The sequence below is a fragment of the Gadus macrocephalus genome, chromosome 9 (genome assembly GCF_031168955.1).
Source record: "Gadus macrocephalus chromosome 9, ASM3116895v1".
Classification (NCBI taxonomy): domain Eukaryota; kingdom Metazoa; phylum Chordata; class Actinopteri; order Gadiformes; family Gadidae; genus Gadus; species Gadus macrocephalus.
In genome coordinates, this window is record NC_082390.1 from 16777722 (window position 1) to 16783721 (window position 6000).

At 44.0% G+C, this 6000-nt stretch overlaps 1 protein-coding gene across 1 annotated transcript in view; it reads right to left on the bottom strand.

Moving 5' to 3' along the window:
• LOC132464682 (carbohydrate sulfotransferase 8-like) overlaps positions 1-5994 on the bottom strand; it is a 35460-nt gene extending 29466 nt beyond the window's left edge. Inside the window, exon 1 of the mRNA XM_060061197.1 lies at positions 5717-5994. The gene's annotated coding sequence lies outside the window, so the exon portion shown is untranslated. The remainder of the gene's footprint in view (positions 1-5716) is intronic.
• Between the last annotated feature and the right edge of the window lie 6 nt (positions 5995-6000).

The following is a 6000-nucleotide window of genomic DNA, read 5'->3' on the forward strand; positions in this document are numbered from 1 at the left end:
GAAGCTGTAGTCTATAAAAGGTCCAAAGTAATATAAACAAACTATTTTCAAGCAACATGCTCACTCCTGACACAGCACTCCCTCATCCGCCTGCGGCGGCCAAGTTTCCCTTTAAAGCTGACCCCTGTCATGGGTCAAGGACACAGTGTTGTGACCCACCTGAACCGTAGCGACAGCAGTCCGCCACTTAATCCTTGGTTTCCAGGCAACTGCTTTTAATAAACCAAAGACACATGAAGGTTTTTTTAATACATGCTTTCCCATACATACGATTATGGTTTCATCAGGGAATGAGAGACTAATCTACTTAACACACAATGAGGGGATAGGGGCCCTTTATTGTAGTAGAGGAGGTGGCTTATCAATTCATCGGATTTACAGATTATAGGCCTATTGCTGATTATATTTCTGTGACTTTTTCATTTGGTCCTTGTTCTCATCGAGCAGATCTAGCAATATATTTCAAGAGTATTATTCCGTTAAAGATTAGAAGCAGGGCGAGTGTTTCTGTGTGTGGAGGGGGGGGGGGGGGGGGGGGGTGCTGATGCACGATTGGGAAGGACAGTTACATCTGATGCAGTTACAAGGCAATGCAACTCAATAATAATCAGCGTTAGTTTTTCACACTATACTAAAAGTAAAAGAGAAATTAATGTGATATGGTTAGGGGTGAATAGAGTAATGAATGTGCAATTATTTCCCAATAGCAAGTGCAGGCATCTCAGAAAGTAAACAAGTGTAGTGGCTGCTATAAAAAATGAGTATGGCCAACACAAGTGCGAGTCACAGTAGGCCTAATAACCACCAATTTGTCCCATTGTTTCTGTCGGAACAAAGTTTCCTCTTAAAACTGCGTCATGCCTCCTCTAAACACATGACTGGTCATGGCCGGTCGCCATTCTATCATTTATTTATGCTGGATTAGATAATTGGATGTTCGTTGTTTTTTAGGTCTGTGACAGCCACGGATGCTGGAATTCTTCATCAGCGTTGGATTCAGTGGCAAAGGTCTAGCTAAAACTTGCCTTAGCCCACCCTATCGTTTCGTCCTCAAAACGAATATTCTACCGTTTTTATCACACAAGCAATGGATGGATGCTTTATACTGAACAGGCTCAAAAGGGCTAGTGAAATCGAGCGCAACCTTCCTGCAGCAATCTCTTACCTCTAAGCGCGCACCTAACATAGTTTCTGCTGTTTCGTCTGTCAAAGAGGCGATAGACTTTATCAGAAAATCCATGACCAGTTATACATGACCAGGTAATAATTCATTTTTTAAAACATATTCTGTCAGATGACAGTTGACCACAAGGCGATTCTATCTATGCCTCTTCTTGAATTGCTTCATGTTTTAGTCGGCAGAGGCTTGTAATGGTGCGTAGCATGATAAGCATGATAAGGCGCAAAGAGCAGAAAAAGTTGACAAGGGAGTTAATTTTCAGTTGAAAAAAAACGCTGGCATTACTTTATCAGCTGAGGGCGTTTTCATTGCAATAACAACGTGAGCTAATCAACAAGAACAACATGTTCGAAACATGTCTTAAATAGATGATGAACATATATATTTTTTTGTGAAAGGGAATAAGCTGATGAAGCTGACAAGTGACCAATGTTTACTGCATACAAATATTTTTGAATTAAATGCAAACCCCAGTGAATCATTTGCTCTCGTTTCTCTGTTTTGTCTTGTTTAAATGTTAAAAAAATGTTAATAAACTGAACTTGGAAATTGTTTTAATTTGTTGCAGATGTTATCTCAGCTAATTGTATTAATCTATTTGGATAATAAGGTGATTGTATGCAATCACCTAACCGTGTGCCAATCGGAATGTAAATGTCTCTCGCCGGCGTTGGTCCCAGGAAACATACGCGGGAAAGCTCCAAGTTCCTACCAAACATTTGTTCCTTCAACACGGTGCGCAAAGGAATGATTGTGGCTGTTGCAGGGCATCGTATATTGTCAACCCAGTCTCACGGAAATATGTGACACTGTCACCTGTCACCTCACTGAATGTATTCATTCGTGATCTGGGACACGTAATTTCAATTTCTTCGTGCCAAAAGCACAAGTTTCTAACAATATGACAACTTTGGCCACCCGTTTCTACTTTCACCTTTGATTCTGAGAAATTGTGACAATTCAGGGATATATTTAATGCAGTCCGCTGCTCTGTAGGCAGACCGCAAGTGTTTGTGTGCGTGTGTGTGGGGAGGTGGGGGGGGTGACGCACATTGGGGGGACAGTTACATCTGATGCAGTTACAAGGCAATGCAACTCAATAATAATCAGTGTTTATTGTCGGACCAACGTTAATGTTTCACACTATACTAAAAGTAAAAGAGAAATGAATGTGATATGGTTAGGGGTGAAAAGAGTAATGAATGTGCAATTATTTCCCATTAGCAAGTGCAGGCATAACGCCTTCCCTAAACGTTGTTATTATAAGCCACTTTAAACCTTATCGTCTTCAAAGCAAGTTAAAGTGGGTGAAATCGAACAGTTGTTTAATTTATTAGTTTACTTTGATTTGATTTTGAAGACTACAATACAAGACCACGTGGCATTCCCAACAGAGTTGTAGAGGGATGGGGCACTACCTCTAATTCGATGCGAAATGGTTAACTGTTTTTTCCAGACAAAATACAACACAAAGGTTTATTGTAATAAGAATAATAAGAGTTTTTTCACTGGTAACATTGAGGAAACTACAGGATTAATAAAAGACATCAACATATCTTAATGATAATTCAGCGTTTATCCACTGTTCTCCTCCCAGGCAAATACTAAGATCCACTCTTCCTTTTTGTATTTCATGGTGGAAGTAAGGAGCATTCCTAACCAAGAATCCAGTTACTGTGTCCCACCCTCGATTCACCGGTTTCCTAAAGATCACTGGCTCTCATACTGAAAAGGATGGCCATGGCATTACGTTTCCATCATTCCTTTTTCCCCCACCAAAACCATTTTGGTCTACACTACTGGAACGCTATGATAGGTTTGATAAAGAGTGTCCATTATAATCGGTTTGGTCTATACATCCTGCCAGTTTAAGCTTGGCGGTGATCAAAAGGGAAAATCCTGATTCCTCCCTTTTCAGCTTGAAAGCCCACTGAGGTGTATCTGCAAGCTGGGCTAATACTGCTGTATCGGTAAGAGGCGCGGGCCAGATTATTCCTCTGTGAGTTCTAAGAGGCTGAGCACCACCTTGCAAGTGGCTTGAAACCTCTTCGGGAGGCCTACGGGTCCCTCTTCCCTGTTAGTTCTTACCCACAGCGTGCTTAGTGAGGCACGGTGCTCATAGCTCGGTAATATCAAGAATGTTTTATTAGTATTGTAATAAACACACGCAACAAATCAGCCCGCTTTGACATGATCCTTCAGTGAACACACCATTTCCGCAATTAGCTGAGATCAATGACAATTAGCCTTTGTCCGTGGCCCTAAGAGAATAACACTGAATGGTTAACACTGAAAACTCAATGTGCCAACCACAGTTCATTTACATGAAGTACATTTAGTGCGCTTCTATCAAAGCAAATTCCAACCATTTTTATGCACACACCGACAGCGCTGTCAACCACTCAAGGCTACAGCCAACCCATCTGGAGCAGTTAGGGTCAGGCGTCTTGCCCAGGGACACCTCGACACCGCTAGGAGGAGCCGGGGATCAAACTAGCAACCTTTCCGTTTACAAGTCAACCCGCCCTACCTCCTGAGCGACTGCCGCGGTCCACCATGACATTTCACAAACTTATGCTGAAAAGTCAATGCTCTTACTCGGTTTCTCCCCTGGTGGGGACCGTAGGGGCCCTTTAAATCATCAGCACACAGAGCAGTTGCGTCGGGTGTAAAAGGGCACAGAGACCCAACATGACGTGCCTAATTGCGCGGCGGCGGCGGCGGGCTAGCTTCAAACCACTCTGCGGAAGCACAGAAAGCCATTAGCCCGCATACCACTAAGAGATGCAGCGTGAGTCCCCGGAGTCCTGCTTCTTCTGGAAGGGAGGAAGCCACTGCACACATCATCCAGCCGGAGCTGGGCCTGTTCACATGTGCCCATCCCAGAGGAGGGAGGTGCATTATGCCCCCCCCCCCCCCCCCCCCCCTCCGACTCCCCACAGAGGTGGGGAGTCGGAGGGGGGGAAGAAGGAAAGACGAAAGAGTGTATTCCTCCTTTTTCTACTTTTTCTATACATTATTAATGGTTCCTTCGCACAAATGTCTCCCCGTCGGATATCATCCGACGTCACTGTTGAATAATCCAGAGCATGGTTTATTTTCTCATTAGCGTAGGAGCTTGGAGATATGGTTTCCTGGCCGAGAGAAAGAGTAGACCTACAGTGAGATTAGAGGGGCTGTGAGTAATTGAATCCTTACTCGTATCAACTGAAGAGTACAGCTCAGAAAGAGCCTAATGGAGATCTTAACCAGGGGGCTTACATCATTACCATTGGTTTAGTTTTCAAAGGATGACTGAATGCCACACCATCATACCACAGGTTTGAAGTGTGTCCTCTTCTGTCAAAAGCAATACAAAAAGAAAGAGCAACCCTCAAGCGATTTGTTAGTGCACTTGCTGAAGGCTCAAAACTGCAGCAAATATCTTTGCATATTTTCAGATAAAGATTAAATAATGCCCCGGGGATGCCTTCAAACCGTTGTCACATAAGCCAGTAGTACCAGTAGCAAATACAGCATTCTGAGCTCACAGAGCAGCTTACAAACAATGCACACCAAAGGCTGAATACCGTTTATTCACTTGGTCTAAACTTGTGAGCAGAAGATTACCTGCTAAAATAGTATTGTACATTACGATGCTAACAAATAAAGGGTGAAAATATACCATGACAGTTACAAGTGGCAATGAAAATGTGTTTGAACGTAGCCATTCATGCTGTTGTGCTTGTGTGTGTGTGTGTGTGTGTGTGTGTGTGTGTGTGTGTGTGTGTGTGTGTGTGTGTGTGTGTGTGTGTGTGTGTGTGTGTGTGTGTGTGTGTGTGTGTGTGTGTGTGTGTGTGTGTGTGTGTGTGTGTGTGTGTGTGTGTGTGTGTGTTTCGGGAGCACAAGCACCGCTTCCACCGTCCAGAGTCTCTGGAGGTGCTCAGGACAACCGCACTATTTATAGCTCGAAACAGAGAAATAATTCAGTATGATCGCAGAGAAGCTCATTCAGCCCCCTCCGTGACAGGGGAGATGAGGGGAAATTATAAGATGAACATCCAACCACTGCTCTCCCGCTCGAAACGTGACAGGTGGGGTGTGATATATTTCTGATCGACACCTTTTCCATCTGCCGTGGCGTCCAGGGGAGGACTTTCGAGAAAGATAGAGGAAAGTTCAGGCGACCCGCGGAGGGCTGAGTTATGATATTTAATACATGCCGTCATTAATATTTCCGGAGTGAGAATCTGCCAACAGTGGCTGACCAGTCTCTGAATATTCATGTCACACTCCATCGCGGCCTATCATTTCGATAAAGTGAAAACATGATGTGTACTTAAAAAGTGCCAAAAAAAGTATTTTGATAGATGTTGTGAAACATTTACTAACCCGAAGGCAGGCTGTTGCGAGAATACCCCCTTCAAAATTTAGGCTACTGACGAAAGTACCACCCCCATTGGAATGAAGCAAGACCCCATTTGAAGTGTGCTGCAACACACCAGGCTACCGTGGGGCTTCGTCCAAAAAGTCTAAATAAATAATACCCACAATTACCTGTGTAGAAATCAGCATCGACGCTGCCTGGAGAGTTGATCCGAGTGCAGGAAAGTCAGTCCCTGCGATGGCTCATCATGACTGGCTCTGCGCTATCGGAACTACAGACTGGAGGAAACCCATCCACGAGCAACATTGCACACTTGGTAGGTGGTTAATCTTAACCGTATGCATCCATTTGGTTAGAAACGTCTGTTTTAGCGAGAGAACTGGCAAAGAGGCACGAACTTCCAGCAGGAAAGAGTTTAGATATACTGGCTGCTGGAGAGATGCGAGACAGTTGA